Genomic DNA, 19,515 nt, shown 5'->3' with positions numbered 1-19,515 from the left:
TGCTCAGTGCCATCACAAATTATCTGTATTGTGTCCCAAACTTCCTTGGCAGTTTTGCAGTTGATGATGTTATCAAACATATCTGCATCAACACCATATCTTTCCTGACTTGTTCAATGTCAGGATCAGACCATTCATGCCTTGGCTTTGGAACAGATGGCAGTCCACATAGGCCTCATCTTGAGAAAGCATATGAAAATGCATCTTTACCTTCCAATGATGGTAATTATCTTTATCAAGAAAAGGAATCTTGACTCCAACATCTTTCTTGTTCATCTTCCTGAATTGTTTTGATCTTTAAACTCTTTGTAGATCAAGAGCTTGCTCTGATACTAATTGTTAGTCCCTTAACAATGTAGCAAGTATTACAGAAGGGGAGTTGAATGGAATTCTTGAACCTTTTTCTTGAAATAAAAATGTTCAACTCGATTATAGATATATTTGTTTTGATTAGCACAATGCGGAATGTAAACTTAAATGGATCAAAACATAAGTAATTAAAAACAAGAGTCTTTAAAAACTTTCTGGTGGATTTAAACAATTCCACCAGAGATATATATATAATATATCGAGAGGACTCTGTGTGCAGAAATGCTCACAGCTGCTTACAAATGGAACTGCTGAGAATACAGGAAATGCTAAAGATTATGCTTACAAAGATTTCTCTGTTTTTGTGTTTCTCAGCTATCTCGGTTATTTTTCTATTTGCTACTCTCTTGGTTTATATAATACCAAGATTACAAAGTCAAAAAGACTGAACAAATATAAAATCTAACAGCCTTAAGCTTTGCTGCTTTTCGTCCTCTATTACCCAGTTAATGGGCTTCCACAGTGTGTTTGTATACATCTCGACGGCTGTGTGTCAGCTTTCACTGTTCAACTGCTGTTTGAATTCTTCATATGATCATCCGTCGACTTTCAGAATATCCGTTGATGATTTAATTGATCATCCGTCGACTGCCATATTAAACATCCGTTGATAGTCATTTGATCATCCGTCGATGGCTTTGTTAATCATCCGTCGGTAGCTATTTTGGCACTTGACTCTATATCAATTATGCAGAATTACAAGACATCAATTATGTACAATTAATCAACCTATTCTGCATATCTAGTTAAAGTCAACATGATTTATATGCTACTACAGATTCTATACAAAGGTGCATACATAACTGTGCTACAAACTTATTATTACATAAGCTACTCACTCGATGGATAATAAGTTAATCATCCGTCGGGACTATAATGAGTTATCCGTCGGGACTATAATTCTTATCCGTCGAGTGCTACATAATTTCACTAAGTAAAATCTACTTAGATATTTTGTTTATGAAATCATCAAGTACACAACATATGCACAACACTTTTGTTCCCAGGTAGTAGGCTAGTAAACCAAGATCACTCATATCGAAGTGCTGCTTCATCTGATTTTTGAACCTGTTTACGAGTGTTGTGCTGGTTCCAGTAATTAACAGATCGTCTACATAGACTACAACTATCAGAGTATCATTTCCCTCACGTTTGGTGTACAGTGCGTGTTCGTATGGGCAGCGAGACAAACCTATGCTTTCAAGGCACTTGTTTATAAACCAAGTGCTCATGTCCTTTTTTCTTGAAACCTTCGGGTTGAGTCACGTACACTTTTTCACTAAGTTCCCCGTTGAGGAAAGCTGATTTCATGCCTAGATAAATAATTTGCCACCCATTATTAGCAGCCAAAGCTAGGAGTAGGCGCACTATTTCAAGTAGCGTTACTAGGGCAAAAATATCATCAAAGTCAACTCCTTGTTCTTGGTGGTAACCCTTTGCCACAATTCATGCCTTATACTTGATTATTTCTCCATTTGTATCCCGTTTCAGCTTGAAGATCCATTTTAGATCAATAGATTTCTGACCCGGAGGCAATTCTGTTAGGACCCATGTTTCATTTTTTCAATTGCTTCCATTTCTTTCTCCATTGTAATTCTCCATTCTCTTTTCTCTAAAGCCTGATTGTAACTGCCCGGTTCGTCCACTCCCATTAGCATCAGTTCGTCTACCAATTCCATCTCCTCTGTATCCTCATATATGTCACTAAGAAGTCTGACTTGCCGTGGTTCCATGCTGCCTTCAGAAGAGTTCTCATAACTGTTGATGCTGTCATCCGCACTTGAGTGCTCGGCTCCTGACCGTGCAGATCCTACTTCTAAAAATTCTGAATCGTATCCACTTCTATGATTGTTAACTGGGGTATTAAACCAAGTATCGGTTCCGTCTTCGAATTCATTGTCGTGAGCCGACACTGGTTCTTTTGGGAATACATTAAAATAGTTTCGCGGAATTGACTCTTCCTTATCATGCTCAGTCCAGGGCCATTTCTGATTTTTGGCGAACACCACGTCATGACTAACATGGACCCTTTTTGTTACAAGGTCGTATAACCTATACCCTTTCACACCCGGTTCCTTACCAATATTTATAACTGCCCTGCTGCGATCATCCAATTTACTGACTTGGACGCTGGGAATCTTCATGTATGACACACATCCAAAAACCCGTATGTGGCTGATGTCTGGTTTCTCACCTTTCAAGGCTTCGTACGGTGTTTGGTCAGAGAGAGCACGAGCAGGCAGGCGATTAAGGACATAAAAAGAGTGCCTGAATGCCTCCCCACACAAGAACGATGGCGGTTCCATGCTTTTCAGGAAGCTTCTTGCCATGGCAACCACTGTACGATTTCGCCATTCCACCACGCCATTTTGTTGGGGCGTGTATAGAGCGGTGGAGTGTCGAATAATACCAGCTTCTGCACAATAAATATTGAACTTATTATCCGTGTGAAAAGTCTTTATTTTCTTGTTTGGACCATTTTTAACCAAAGTTCAGAACTTTTTGAACATCTGAATGCCCCGTCTTTGCTTTTCAACAGATACACCCAAATGGCACGACTAAAATCATCTACCAATAAGAAAAAAATATTTGTTCTCACTTGATGTATCTGGAAATATCAGTCAACATAAATCACCATGAATTAATTCGAGAACAGCCTTACCTTTATAATTTTCTTGCAAAGGAAATGATTTACGAGTTTGTTTCGCCATTAGACACCCTGCACAATTTTCTTTTGGAGGAATAATATGTGGTAATCCATTTACCATTTGATTTTTAGTCATCAAATTCATTGCCTGAAAATTTATATGACCTAGGCCTGAAAATACAGTTGAAACCTTTTCTTCAATCTAACAACATTATCAAATCCATCACCTAAAAGACAATAACTGCAATATTGATAAGTGCAACTAAATATACACTCACCCGCGATTTTTCCCTTGAAAAAGGATTTTTCATGTCACCAAAAGATTGTTTCTTATTATTTTATTTAGTTTTTATGTACTTGTTAGTTTACATAGTTACTTGTATTTTAGCACTATATTGATTAAACTGAGCTATTAACCCTACAATATTAGACTAGAACATGTAACACTCGTTAAGATCTAGATGGATGAGTACTGAGTTTTCCAATGTAAAGTACTCCCATCTATGATAACGCGCGATGAAATACATTGAAACTTAACTGTTGGACCCTTTGGTTAAACTTAAATATAATACTACGATATGATTGTGAGCTTGAAGGTAGGTACGAATTTTGGCGAATTCATTAGATGAATGTGAATAAATGTTATTTTATCAAAATTTTCAAAAGTTAGATACACTAAAATTGAAAATCTTATCTTCCTAAATAATCATGTTTTGAAAGAAATTTCAAGGCTGACCTAGACGAAATATGAATCCTATTTATGACCATTAGGTTCAAATACTAAAAGAATATAAACTACTCAAACTCCTAAGTTCGAACCGCGCCAACAACAAATATTTATATTATTATTTATACAAATACTAAAACTCTCAGGTTCGAATCCCACCAACAGCAAAAATTTATATTATTATTTATACATTAACCAAGATTCAGGATCCCGCCAAAAACAAATATTTATATTATTATTTATAAATACACTATTAAGGTAATGATCCAAAATGAAATTTATTATAATTTTAAATAATATAAAAATATTAATAAAGACCCGTGAATCGCAGAGGTGAAAAATAACAGAAATAACTTTGGAGTGTGATTGGTCCTCGAAAAAGACAAGCTAACCGGAATAAATTCCTCTAATGATATAGAAATTTGAGGATTGTCTTTAATTAAGACCGAAAACTTTATGTCATTGAAATCACTCTTAATACTATTTTCCTTGAAGATGCATCTCGTGCTCTATAAAATACTATTATCATTGTACATTCTCAATCGTCATCGAATTGGAGGAAATGTTGTTAAGATGATTGGAATACAATAACTTGCTAATTTAGGTTTCTCGTGAATGGACGATTGATCTAATATTTTAATTTTTGAGCAACAGCGATACTCATTTTGTTAGGAAGTAGAAATTAAACGAGATTGATAAAGTATTGGTGAGTTGTTGACAGAACCGCTTAAACTAGCATGATGAAGAGCGTCCCTGCTTCTATATATACTATATATTGGTGAACAAAGGGGAATGACAAACCTAAGTGGAAGTGGGAAGAGAAGAAGAAGATATCTAAATATGATAGCTTATTCTGAGACATTTTTTGGTTCTATGATTTCCTCCTTTTATGACATTGTTAAAAATGACTTTTTCCTTTTACCAGATCAGGGTTCCATCGTACTTTGGTTTATATTTGTAACACTACTAGAAAAAGTAGAATAGACATCGCCTCTTAGACATCGGGTGCTCCTAGAGCCGATGTAAAAGGTTTTTTAGTCATCGTTTTTAATCAACCGATGTCTTTTGTTAATATAGACATCAACTTTTTAGCCCAACCGATGTTGTAAGTCTGTTTTAAAAAATAATTCAGCGCGCCTCTTCTATTTCCCCCCTTAGCCAAATATTTCATTCCCTCTTAAAAATTCCCCCAATTTTTACTTCAAATTTTTTAAGTATCCAAATCTCCCCATCCCTTATCTAAAAACATAAAACAAAAATAAAAAACACTCATCATCCTCTCTCTCTCTCTCTCTCTCTCTCTCTCTCCTCTCTCTACTCTCTTGACCGATGAAGAACAAGAACTGTGTACTCATTGCTGATGAAGATCTACAATCTTCAATTTCGACGAGCATAACTCCCCTAACTCTGCCCTCTACAAGCTTCGAGGTCAAATACCAAAGCTTCAAGGTCAAAACTTCGATTTCAATTTGGGGGTTTCGAGTCCAGAGGTTGAAAATTTTGGAGTCGGGGGTTTAAATAGGCGAGAACCTCAAGAATGACGTTAACTTGAACTGGGTAAGATTTATACAACAAGTTTCAAATTGGGGGGTTTGAATTTAAAACCCTAATTTTTTAATTACTTGAGGATTATTTTTGTTAATTTATGAAATAGTTGGACATTGCTACAATGCGCCTTTATGATGTGTGGATTGATTTTGTTAATTTACAATCTGAATATTATTGTGAGAATAGCCGCATTCCTACAATGGCAGACACATATCTTTAGAGGCGATAACTTTATTGGCTTTTGTATTCAAAATTCTTTTCAGCTAGCGCCAATTTGTGAATTCATTTATATACAGATCCTATTCTATTCTATTCATAAGTGTAAATATCCCCGAAAATCAAATCACAAGTGTAACTCTTACTACTTTTGTTTTCAAGATTTGTGGCCTTATTTATAAATTTGATGATTTGATAGTTAAAGATTTAATTTTTTCTTTATTAATTGCATGGTTTGGATTGAATCTGAATCTTTTTGTGAATATTCTTTGTTATGTTTTATAAGCTTTAGTTCTGAGCTAATTAAGTACTTGTAGTCTTTGTGATGTGGGGTTTTAAGTTGCTCGCTGATGCAATTTTCTTTTATTATGTTTATCGGGTGACAGTTTCGAGTTTCGGGGTTGAGGAAAGGGGAAGTTAAAATTGAGCATTTTTATGGGTTGGAGAAGACCAGGTTTATTTTGGCACATGGTTCCAGGATTGTGTGTTTAGCACTTACCAATGACGACAAGTTTCTTGCTACTGCCAGTACTAAGGGGACTTTGGTCAGGGTGTATAATACTTTGGATGGTTTGTTGCTTCAAGAGGTATGATATATGTATTCAATTGCTTGTGGAATTTTAATGCTTTCTTAGCTTGTTGGTGTAGTTATCGTATTTTAAGTTCTAGATATTTGCAGCTTAGAATACATCTGTATTTAGTTTTTAAGTGAGAGACCTAATAATTTAGTTGTTGAGTCTTGGTAAAATATATATTGATTGTAATTTATAGGATATAATCAACTAGGAGATTAGGTGTGAATTGCAATTCATTTACACTTCGTGGATAACTAGCAACTTATTACTTATTAGGTGGTTGACTAATGTAAAAGATTGGTGATTCTGCTGCCCAACTTGTGAACATCTGATACGAAGAAATTTCAAGCTTAGAAGTTGCTTCTGTTCTGTTTGGTGCTTCCAATTCTTGTTTTTAGTGATTGTTTAATATTGTGAAGTATCATTTTGAGACTTGCATTGATGATAAACTGAAACATAAGCCTAGTTTTTATTACAATTTTGTATAAAGAGTACAAATTGACACTTATTATTTATGGGGATGTAATCATTACATTATTTCTTTAGGTGATTGATTATAAAACTCAGCAGCACAAGCTCTTCCCTTTGTTGGCTTCTGCCTATGCCTTTAGATTTGCTGGTCAATTGTTAAGTTGGTTGTACAAGGATGTGACAGACAAATTGCAAGCCAATGACTTCTCAATGTTGCCAGAAGCTCATGCATGCACCGCAGGGCTCAAGTCTTTGACCACAAGTGCCACAGCAGTAAGTGAATACTTCTAACTTTTGTTGCTAGCTTACTTGGTTAGAAATTTATATTTTTTGTGTTTGTGTGTGCACAACATAAGTCATGGATGAGCTGATGAGCATTATATAGAGAAAAATGTAATATTTCTTGAGTGGTAGTTCTAAGTTCTTAATTAAATTTGTGAGAGACTTACAGTTTTATGGTTGAAATATAAAGTATTTTTGAATTACTTTTTCTTGAGATGTCATATGTGGAAATATATTTAGTTAGACACATTCATGGTTGATCGATTATCTGATCAAGATTTGTTCATGATCAGGTTTATTGATAAACTGAAAGAACCCATTCATGGGAAATGTATTAAACAAATACTAGAGGTACTTTGTCAGGTCTATGCGCTATCTACACTTCACAAGCACCAGAGCGAGCTTTTTTGCAACTTCCAGCATTACACCAAAGCAGGCAGCACTTGCCTTTACTCAATTGAGACATTTGTATTCCCAGGTTTACATAAATTTTATTCATCATCTTGGTTATGCTAAAAGCAAGCCTATTTACCTAATTAATGAAACTATAATTTGTCATTAGGTCCGATCAAATGTTGTTGCACTCGTCGATTCATTCAACCACACGGACCACTATCTTGGTTCAATTCTTGGATTTTAGTGTTTATCTCGTTGATTGAGCTTTGTTTTTGTGAATTGTGTGAAATTTTACGCGATGTGTGTAATAACAATGATAAATCTCTTTTTCTTCCATGTTTTTATCCTTGACTCTCATTTTTCGTTTTTTTATAAATTTTTATTTTAACAGGCAAATGTTTATCATGCTACAAGATCTGATGGTCAGGAATTAGCGATCAAAGTGTACAAAACTTCAGTACTTGTGTTTAAGTATGTGTGACAATCCTTTGTCTTCTAATTATTACTTTCATAATACAATTTCTTTCACTATTGCCACACTATGTTCAATTGTCTCGCAGCTTGCTTTTGAGAAAAGTGATACATGCGAGATATGTATTTATGTGCATATGTAGAGATGCATACTCAGTGAAGCACTTTACGTGTTATTCGTATTGCATTTTTCTGTCCAAGCTAGCATCTGAATTAAACAATCAGATTCGCCTTATCAATGCCAGTGTTACTAGTCTTCTGATTCTTGAACATTTCAGGGATAGAGATAGATATGTACAGGGGGATTACCGTTTCAGATATGGATATCGCCGACACAATCCAAGAAAAATGGTTAAGACATGGGCTGAAAAAGAAATGAGAAATCTAATGAGGTATGGTGGTAAACTATTTTCTTCAGTATCTAATGAGGTCCGGTATCGATACAATAGCGTCATCTTGCACTACAGGAAGTCATTTATTCAAAAAAACGCTCAAAGGTACATATGCTTATTATCAGCATATGGGACCAGAGGCTACATGAGCTTTACTAAAGAGTGGGAAGATGCAGAAGAATAAGGGCATTCCTCAGATGATATTTTACATGCTATTGTCGGTACCAAGTAAAATTCTTTATATAGACAGTAGTAGAATATATGAATGGATATGTGTAGTACTTGATATTTGGATTAGATGAATCTGTTGTACCGGATGTTTGAATATTGATTGTTAGATTTATAGATAACTGGTATTATGCAGCAATTGGTTTCAGTAGTTCATTGATTTTTGGAATCTATATTTTTAAAATGTGCATTAATAAAACAGGTACAAATATCATTAAAATGAAAAATGATGTCTGTCAAAACTTAATACATCAGTTCTAGTGGACCATTAATATCAGTAAAAACCGATGTTAAATACTACATCAAAAAAATCTTAAAACAAAAAACTGATGTTATTAAGTATTATAGATATCAGTTTGTTACAAATAGACATCTGTTATCAATTAAGAACTGATGTCAAAGGTATTGTTAACATCGGTTTTTGATGAAAACTGTTGTTACTGGTACTAGTAACATCAGTTTATTGGTTAAATTGAAAGATTTTGCTTAGCTCACATATATTTAAATTGATAAAAATACCATATTATGATGATATATGAAGATTAGATATGCATGAGAAATTTAATATCAAGATATAGAAATCGGTTTTAAACAAAGAACTGATGTTATAGGCTATATTTAACATCAATTTAAAACCGATGTTAAATGGGAGGTCTTTAACATCACCCACGAAGACATCGGATTTTTGCATTCATAGACATCGGTTTTTAGCCGATGTCTATTGACGTTTTTCTAGTAGTGTAATAAAGCTCATGACATATTTTGTTTTTTTTCTTGCATTAACATTTGTTGGCTAAGCTTATTCTTCTAACAAGTGTCGTTAAGCCAGCATCATTAGTCAAAAAATTAGGAATTAAGTTGCACCAATAAATTTCAACAGAAGACAGGCCATGCACCATCCAATTTATGTATCCGCAAAATAAGTTTCTCCTCCCATATATTCACAAACACTTTTGAATGATGTCGTCTATGATTATATATACAACATTTCAGCAACCAAAAGTTTTGTTCATAATAATTAAATTATCGTACAACAGAACAGAACAACATGTCCAAATTATATGTTGTTATTCTTGTGGCTTTTTATCTGGCCTTGCACCTTCATGTTGCAAGTGTTACAGCACATGATTCGTTGTTCTCGTCTTTCTCCAAGTTGAACAGCTTATCCAATGATTTAAAGGATGATCTTGGTGGAGGCGGCGCCAAAAGCCCATCATCAGCTGAGACTCCAAGCTCATCGCCATCCAAAACTGATAGCCCGTCCCAGAGTCCGAAAGGCTCCAAGTTTTCTTTGTCTGACTTAGGTAGCCTAAGTAGCTTTGGTGGTATGACTAGCCTAGGCGGCCTTGCAAAAGGTTTTAAATCAAAACTTGATGCAGCTGATGCACCAAGTCCGTCTTCTGATGCTGATGCACCAAGTCCGTCTTCTGCTGATGATGATGACGATGACGATGAAGAAGCACCAGGTCCGTCCTCTGCAGATTCACCTGGCCCGTCCTCTGATGATGCTGATTCACCAAGCCCGTCCTCAAGCTCAAGCTCAAGCAAAAGCAAAAGCTCAAGCATTGATGATCTTACCACAAACCCCTTAACTTCCGGTGACGAACAAGATGACGACGACTCACAGTAAAGAGCCAATATTTATATTTTCCTTAAAAGAGATTTGTTGTTCAGAATTTTGGTAGTAATCAAAATTTTTAGAGAATGCAATAAACATGTACATTCACAAGCACAAGAGAAGAAGAATGCAAAGTTTAGAGATAAATTGTGAAGAATTTTCGCAAAGATGTCAATTACTAATCATCCACATCCGAAGCCAATATAAATTCTCAAAAGTGTATGTACAAAGTTTGCTCCTCCACAATCTTCCCAGAAAATGGAAGATATTAATTAGATACAAGCTTTAGTTGTATAAATTCATAAGAAAGGTAATTTATACTTAAAATCATCATAGTTGAATCAGATTAGAGTTTGAAAATTTGAAAAACTCGGCACGACAACTTCCTTGCAACGTATTGGATACCACAAACTATGAGCAAAAAGCAGAACCTCACTAAATTTCTACAATTTACAAGAATAAAATCTTGAGTAGAAAATATATGCATTGAAATGCCCCAGCTGCTTGGAAGTCTCTGTATATGTTTTTTGAGAAATTAATAATTCTTGTCATGCTGCACTTTAAAATGTTACATAAGAATTGTTCATGCACTCTAGATGGAAATTCATGTTAACTCTGTTACATCAAATGTGTTAATGATGATGGGAGAGCTTCAACGAGCGCTTGATCCTGTATTGTTCCCTCTAATTGTATATATTTAAGACATCTGATCATTCTATTACTAATTATCCCCTCATGCTAATCTTTCCGCTAATGTAACAACTCCAAGAATCATGCCCCCGTCCTTCATTGACCCTTCTGTTATGAAATCTGCATTTTATATTCATTGAGGCCTGTCATGGTGTATATGTCTAGGCCCAGGGGAGGAATTAGGGGGGACTGAATCGAGCCCCGTCCCCGCCAACTGCGAAATAACCCCAAAATTTTAATATAAAATTTTAAATATTTAGACTGGGTAACTTTCTCTCCTTATGTGAGAGGCTTGTTTTCTCTCCTATCTTCTTAGATTTGTGAGAGTGTCAATTATGACAACCGTAGACGATATTGAGATGCAAATGGCGGATATCGACATTGAAAACGAGGAGAACGAGGAGCTAATCTTTGACGAGGGGGTGGAGGAAGACACCAACAAATTTGATCTCTGTTTGGTGGGTCGGTTCTTAACTGAGAAAGGTATCAATACCAGAGTCATGAAAACGAAGCTAGCAGACATTTGGAGACCGACAATGGGGATAACAATCAAGGATATAAAACCTGGTTTATTCCTTTTTCAATTTTATCATCAAGATGATTTTAACTGGGTCAGAAATGGGGGTCCATGGTCTTTTGACAATGCTCTTCTTGTGCTTAATGTAATCAAGACTGGTGAAGATCCTACTAAGGTGGAACTTGTAGAACTGGATTTCTGGATTCAAATATATAATCTCCCGGTAGGTTATATGACAGAGAAGGTAGGTCAACAACTGGGTAATTTTTTTGGCACCTTCTTAGAGTATGATGTAAAGAATAATGACAGCATTTGGAGAGAGTTTATGCGGTTGAAGATTAGGGTGGATGTCAGGAAGCCTCTGAAACGAAAGAAAAAGATCTGCAAATGGGATAAAACAGAGGTGATAGTGCAATGTAAGTACGAGAGGCTTGGGGATTTCTGTTTCATTTGTGGACTATTGTCTCATTCTGAACGTTTCTGTCAAAAGAAATTTGAGGGCGATGGTGATGGTCCAGTGATCAGGGAATGGGGGACGTGGCTTCGTGCTCCGTCAAGGAGGAACGCCGGTGGAAATACGAGTAAGTGGTTGCGTGAAGATGGGGGCGGAGGTGACTGGAATTCCAAGATAGGAGGCGATATTTTCGCCCAGCAAAATAAGGGGGGATCAATTTCGAAATTTACGTAAACTGGCAAGGATAAAGGGAAAGTGGTTAATATGACTGATCTTTCGGGGGGGAACAAGGGAGGCATATCAAATTCAAATTTTGAGGAGGGAAATTTACGTCAAAACCTGGATAAGACGGGTAATGGGCCGACTGAAGAGGAACTTAATGGGCTAATGTTTGAGGAAAGGAAGAGGCAGAGGAGTGAAAATAATGGGCCGGGTAGTAAAAACTTTACTACAGATCAATCAGCAAATTTGGATACTGGGTTTTCTGGACTGGATTACTCAGAATCTTCACCACATTTTTTGGCTACGCTTGCTCAGCAAGCTAGCCAGCCCAAATGACTTGCCTAAGTTGGAACTGTCGAGGCTTAGGGTCACCTCGCACAGTTCGTGTTTTTAAAGACCTGGTACGTGTTCATAAACCTAGCTTTGTTTTTTTGATAGAAACTTTGTCGTTTGCTAATAAAATTGAGGAGTTGAGAATTCGCTGTGGGTTCGATCATTGCTTCTCTGTAGACAGAGTTGGTCGTAGTGGTGGTTTGGCCATTTTGTGGAAAAACAATTTTCATTGTGAAATCATAAGTTACTCGAGGAACCATATCGATCTGAGTGTTCTAGATAATGGTTCTGTTAGTTGGAGGCTTACGTGTTTTTACGGGTTCCCAGAGCGTGAACGTCGTCGAGATTCTTGGCAATTTATTCAACAGTTAGCTTCCCGTTCCTCTCTTCCATGGTGCATCATGGGAGACTTTAACGATTTGTTGTATGCTACTGACAAACAAGGTCGTATTGAGCATCCTCAATCTCTTTTTACTGGTTTTCATAATACTATAGAAGAGTGTCAGCTTATTGAGCTTGACCTTAATGGTGGGAGTTTTACCTGGGAAAAAAGTAGAGGCACATCGAACTGGGTTAGAGAACGTTTGGATAGATCGTTTGCCACTCAGAATTGGTGGTCCAAATTTCCTCTCTGTCATCTAAAGGTTGTTCAAGTTGCAAGGTCTGATCACGCCCCTATAATCTTAGAGTTGATGAAAGTGGATATTTCGAGGAAAAGTTTCAGATTTCGCTTCGAGAATATATGGTTGAAAGAACCTAATTTTGTCACGGAGGTGAAGGAGTTTTGGAAGAGCATTCCAGTAGCTCATCTTATTCCTAAGCTTGCTGAGGTTTCAACATATATGGCAAGATGGGGGAGGACATTCTTTCATAAGTTCAAAGAGAAGATCAGAGTTCAGAAAAATATCATGGAGTCCCTGGGGAATAGAACAGATGACGATAGTGTTCAAGGCTATTTGGAGGCTAAGGAGGAGTTGAATAATCTGTTTTATAAGGAGGAGGTGTACTGGAAACAAAGGGCGAAGCTCTTTTGGCTAGCTGAGGGAGATGATAATACAAGGTTTTTTCACACTAGTGCTTCAGCAAGGAAAAAGTCGAATCATATCACACACTTAAGGAACGAGAATGGGGACTGTGTTAAGGATACTGATGGCATGTGTCAAATAGTCCACCAGTATTTTTCGAATTTATTTGCAGGTGATACTGTTGAGGATGGAGCTTCTGATTTTACTAGTCCGAGACAGGTTACAAACGACGAGAATTTGATGTTATGCGCTGAGTTACAGTTCGAGGAATTTTCTGAAGCCATTAAGCAAATGCACCCTGACAAATCTTCGGGTCCGGACGGTTTAAATCCGGCCTTTTATCAATCTTTCTGGAACATCATGGGGCGTGAGATATTTGATTGCTGTAAGCAATGGCTTGACAGTGTTTCTTTCCCATATGATTTGAATAGTACGAATGTGGTACTAATTCCGAAGAAGGATAATGCTGACAATATGAAAGACCTGCGTCCAATAGCACTCTGCAATGTGTTATATAAAATTTTGGCGAAGGTATTGGCCAATCGAATCAAAAAAGTGTTGCCTAACATTATCTCGGAGAACCAGTCAGCATTTGTGCAAGATCGTAGCATCACTGACAATGTTTTGGTGGCCTTTGAACTTATTCATCATCTTCGACATAAGAACAGGGGAAGTGAGGGTGAAATCGCCCTTAAACTGGACATAAGTAAAGCTTATGATCGTGTCAGTTGGAATTATCTGGAGCATAGATTACGAGTAATGAATTTCGCTCAAAAATGGATTGATTGGATGTTGTTGTGCGTAAAAACGGTTTCCTACCAGTTTTGTATTAATGGTTCCATTGTTGGTCCAGTAATTCCGAAACGAGGGCTTCGCCAAGGTGACCCTCTCTCACCGTACCTCTTCTTGCTATGTGTGGAAGGCATATCTAATGATCTTGATAATGCTGTGCTTAATGGAACGGTTCATGGTTGTCAGATTGCTTCTACTGCCCCATCAATATCACATCTTCTATTTGCAGACGATAGCTTCCTCTTTTTTCGAGGGACAACAGGGGAGGCTCTAGCAATCAAATCAATTCTGACAAATTACGAAAGGTGTTCAGGTCAATCAGTCAACTATCAGAAATCGGGGATATTTTTTAGTGCCAACGTTCGTCAACAGAAGAGACAGGAGTTGTCTAATATCTTGGGGGTTCACAACAGTATTGAGGGTTCTAACTACTTGGGTCTTCCGTCGTTAGTGGGCAAATCTAAAACTAGAGTTTTTGGGTACTTGAAGGAGAGATCCAGGAAACGTATCCAAGGGTGGTACAAAAAAACTGTCTCAAGGGCTGGAAAATCAGTACTAATTAAGAATGTTGCACAAGCAATTCCAGCGTATACCATGTCTTGCTTTCTTTTGCCTAAGTCTCTCTGCCAAGAGCTGGAAGTTATGTTCAACAAATTCTGGTGGAGATCAAGTGGGGACAGTGGTAAGGGTCTTAATTGGTTGGCTTGGAGTGCAATGGCTGGTCCGAAAGCGCAAGGGGGTTTGGGTTTTAGAAGCCTCTATGGTTTTAATATTGCGCTATTGGGGAAGCAATGTTGGAATATGCTGAACAATCCTGGTTCTCTGGTATCTAGGCTATTCAAGGCCCGGTATTTTGCAAATACCAGTATGTTCGAAGCTCAAAAAGGGCGTAATTCGAGCTATATCTGGCAAGGTTTGAAGACGGCTATGGACTCTCTCCGTTCAGGTTTTAGATGGGTGGTTGGTAATGGGGAAAGCATCTGTGCTACTAAAAATCAGTGGATAAGAGGGAAAACAGACTATTGTGTGGTTAATGATCATAGTTATGCTGGCAGGTCAGAAAAGGTTTCGAGTTATATTGATGCTGATACTAAGAGTTGGATGTCCCATCAAGTTTTTGAGAATTTTCTACTCGAAGATGCTAGAGCCATTATTTCTATTCCTCTACCTCGTGTTAATACTGAAGACCGTGTTGTTTGGGCTGGTTCATCCTCGGGGTTTTATACTGCTAAAGAAGGTTATAAGCATTGGCTTAACCTTAATAGTATCGGTCATAATGGTATCCATTCAGATGGGTGGAAGAAGCTTTGGTCTCTGTTTATTCCTAACAAAATTAAAATTTTTATCTGGAAACTTTGCAGGAACACAATTCCTACACGATGGAGACTGAGGTTTAAAGGAGTTCGAGTGCCTATAACGTGCCCAATGTGTAACTCGGATGTAGAGCACCTCTTGCATGTTTTCTTTGACTGCTCATTTGCTAAGCAGTGTTGGCAGTATGCAGGAATGGCTCTGAATACGGATCTCATTGAAGATGCTCCAGTCTGGCTGCTTAACACGCTGGCTACTGGCAAATCAGAAAGTAATGTAAAGGTTTGTACGATTCTATGGGGCATCTGGAATTGGAGGAACAAGCGAGTTTGGGAGAGTAAATCTGTACCAGCAGCTTTAGCCATGGATAACAGCTTTCAACATGTATCTGAGTGGAAATCAGCTCGAACCAGTCTTAAGAGATCTCACGGTACCAGTGGCCCTCAACCTAGTAAGCATGCTGTCAAATGGCAGCCTCCTCTAAACGGGGTATTAAAGTTGAATGTTGATGCTTCGTTCAAGTCGGATAAGGAGAATTTCTCTCTGGGTATGGTCATTCGAGACAGTAATGGAGCTTTTGTGGAGGGTAGAACTATGTGCAAACCTCCTGTTGGCTCAGTGTTTGAAGCGGAAGCAGTAGGGGTTAAGGAGGCTTTGTCCTGGGTGAAAGCTAGAGGTATGACTGAGCAGGTAGTGGAGGTAGAGACAGACTCTATGTTGGTAGTTATCGGTCTCAGGAGTACGTCAAGGAATTTGCTGGAAGTGGGGGAAGTGATCGAGCAATGCAAGATGCTCCAGAGGGAGTTAGATAACACTTCTGTTCATTTCATTAGGAATCATGCTAATAGGGTAGCTCATGAATTTGCTCGCTTACCCTGTTTAGTTAATTGCCATTCAGTTTTTTTGTCTCTCCCAGATTGTGTGGAAGAGGCTGTTCTTCGTGATATTTCAGTTTAATGGAAATTTTCCTTTCAAAAAAAAAATATAAAATTTTAAAATTTACTATCAAAATTTTTTTTGTCCCCTAGATTTAAAAAAAAAATTAAAATTGAGAATTGATTATATAAAATTTTATTGATTTTGTTAATTATTTCATTCAAAATAATATTGATTAGATGGAAATCATGAAATTTGTTCATTAATCTTAATAATTAATAAATAAACATATAAGATAAATATAGTACAATTTGAAACAAAAAAAAAAGATGTTTAAAACTAAAATCTAAAAACAGAACATACTTGTTCAGTTGTTCTGCTCGGTCCCAAAACCCCGATACACACTATACATACAAGTTACAAAATTACAATCTCTAATATCATCTCTCTTTATCTACTCTACATTTGCATCTAATCAGTAAATATGAGTAAGAGAAAAGAGATTACATCATATTTTCAACCCAAGAAGAAGCAAACAACTACTTGTGAAGATGAAGAACCTTCTGCCGCCTCAATTGAAGTCACTGGAGATGAAGTTGAGCCTCTGATTTGTTGTGGGATAAACAGAAACTCCGAGCAAAATCCTCAAAATCCAGAGATTGTTGATGAAGGTATTGATTCTGAGAACACTGATGAAATTATTGATTTCAATTCGTTAATACGCGATCCTGGTTTGCGGAAACAAATTGAGACTTATCATCCAAATAAAAAAGATTTAATTAGGAGAGTATACATTGATCTTGGCCCATATCAACCTGTGCAAGTTTATCCCTTTTCTGGTCCAGAAAATCATCCCCGTCGATTTCAAAAGAGTTGGTTTGATAAATTTTCTTGGTTAGAGTACTCCCCAGAAAAAGATGCAGCATATTGTTTTTATTGTTTTCTTTTTGCTAAAAATCCATTAGGAAGGTGTGGCTCGAATACTTTTACTGTCAAGGGGTTTAACAGTTGGAGAAAAGTAAATAATGGAAAAGATTGTGCTTTTAGATGTCATGTTGGGAATGGAGATGGTTCTAATTCAGCTCATAATTTTGCGGTTAATATTAGAAAGGCGTGCACATCTCAAATAAATCGGTATGTTTTCTACTTTTATTTATTTTGGTCCCCTATGTTAGATTTCTGGTTCCGCCCTGTGCAGGCCTAGCAGTTGATTTAGACTTTGGAGCCCTGCACAAACTATAAATAATATTATTTAATTTCCGATGTAATATTGATAACTTAGTTTCCAAGTAGGTTAATAGTAATGTATTCTTTGGCTTCTGCAGATCCCCCCGCAGAAGGAGATTTAACTGTTGCTACTCATTTTAATGAACTTTTGGGAAACGAGGCCATCATGTCTGAACCTTAATGTACGTTGATTTAGCTGAAATGTATGCCAATACAACGGAATTGGATGAGGATAGTTCATTGGAGATTGTTCAACCCGATCATGATATTGAGATTGTAATTCTGGTTACTGAGACCTCTAACTCCATGCACATGTCCCCGGGAGGAAATCCTCATTTCAGTAAGGAAGTGCACTGTTATTAGCTTGTTCCTTTATTTAAGAAATGTATTTTAACTCTCTTTTCTTGGAAGCAATATGACCTATGTATTACGTTTTTCATGATTGAGAAAACACTAATCCTAATATTTTCATCTTTAAATTTTAATTTGTTTACAAAAACAATCATGCCCCAACACATTGCACAATACTTCACACACTGTTAGTGCACAAAATATATAGGGTACATTAACAATGGAACATAAATTATTGTAATCTACAACTTGCTTGGAGGGTTGCGCCAATCGCTCTACATATATACATTTGGTTGTAATTTAAAACTTGTTTGACAATTGCGCCAATTGCTATACATGACGCACCATCAAAGTATAAGTTCTACAAACTAATCATAACTCAATACAAACAAACTTGGCATAATGTAGGAATCCTGTGGGTAATTTGTTACAAGAAGTTCCAACATTGATACCATCATGTTTTATCGAGTTTATGTATCTGGAATGAGGTGTGAGAGAGAGTATTTTAAGCTAACCTCCTTCTCATGTTTGCTTGAAGGTGATGGACTTGGGGTATCGTCATTAATAGTTACATCATCATCGGTGTATGAGTTTGCACCATCATCATGTGCAGTGGAAGATGCATCTTTGTCAGCATGGCTTGATGATTTTGCGCTACCACTGCTTTTTGGAGCATGTGCTGGGGCAGGACTGGGACTACCAGTCTCCTTGTGTTCTTTGTTTTTTTTTGATGATGAGAAGCTTTTGGCAAAACCAGATAGTGAAAACTTCAGACCAGCATTGACTGGTGGACCTGCACTGCCTCCACTCTCTGGTTCATCCCCATTGTTTTCAGTGTCCGGTTCAGAATCAGGGTTCAGAAATCCTTTAATTCGTTTACCAAATCCCAAGCCCAGACCGTCATGTTGAAATTTCATGTTAGTACTTATTTCTGGTGCACCTGCGCTGCTTCCACTTTGTAACGCATCTGCACTGCTTCCGGTGTCCGTGTTTTGAGAGTCATGGTTGAAAAATCCTTTAATACGTTGCCCGAAGCCCAAGCCCAGACCTTCAAATTTTGTGTTAGTACTAATTTGTGAAGGTGGGCTTTCAGTTTCTGGTGCACCTGAACCGCTTCCAGTTTGTGATGGAAGTATACTGCTTTCACTGTTTATGTTCCCAGAATCTGCAGGGTGGAAAAGCCCTTTAATACGTTCTCCAAATCCCATGCCCAGTCCTTCAAATTTCATACTAGTACTAATCTGTGAAGCTGGGATTGCACTTTGTGGTGCACCTGCACTGCTTCCACCGTCCGAGTTTCCAGAATCACGGTGCAACAACCCTTTAATACGTTCTCCAAATCCCAAGCCCAGTCCTTCAAATTTCACATTAGTATCAATCTGTGAAGGTGGAATTCCACTTTGTGCTACATCTGCACTGCTTCCATCGTCCGTGTTTTCAGAATCATGATTCAAAAATCCTTTAATACGTTTCCCGAAGCCCAAACCCAGACCTTCAAATTTCATATTAGTATTAATCTTTGGAAGTGTGCTTCCACTTAATAGTGCACTGTTTCCACTTTGTGGTGCACCTGCACCGTCTGTGTTTTCAGAATCGTGGTTCATAAATCCCTTAATACGTTTCCCAAATCCCAAGCCCAGGCCTTCAAATTTCATGTTAGTGTTAACCTGTAAAGGTGTACTTCCACCGTCAGCATTATTGTCGGGGCTCTGACTATTTGGTTGGAATTGCACATTACCTTGGCCAGATGCTGAGAACTCTTTTCTAATCCCACCAT

The 19,515-nt window shown here is 37.3% G+C and overlaps 1 long non-coding RNA gene across 1 annotated transcript; it reads left to right on the top strand.

Moving 5' to 3' along the window:
• The first annotated feature begins 5,136 nt into the window (after positions 1-5,136).
• Positions 5,137-7,496, top strand: LOC141689693 (uncharacterized). Its single transcript, XR_012562473.1, has 3 exons — positions 5,137-5,300; positions 7,129-7,313; positions 7,398-7,496. It is a non-coding gene; the product is annotated as an uncharacterized LOC141689693 (long non-coding RNA).
• The last annotated feature ends 12,019 nt before the right edge of the window (positions 7,497-19,515 follow it).

Source organism: Apium graveolens, chromosome 10 (genome assembly GCF_009905375.1).
Source record: "Apium graveolens cultivar Ventura chromosome 10, ASM990537v1, whole genome shotgun sequence".
Classification (NCBI taxonomy): domain Eukaryota; kingdom Viridiplantae; phylum Streptophyta; class Magnoliopsida; order Apiales; family Apiaceae; genus Apium; species Apium graveolens.
The sequence above is the reverse complement of the archived record's forward strand: the minus strand, read 5'-3'. Positions and strand labels throughout refer to the sequence as shown.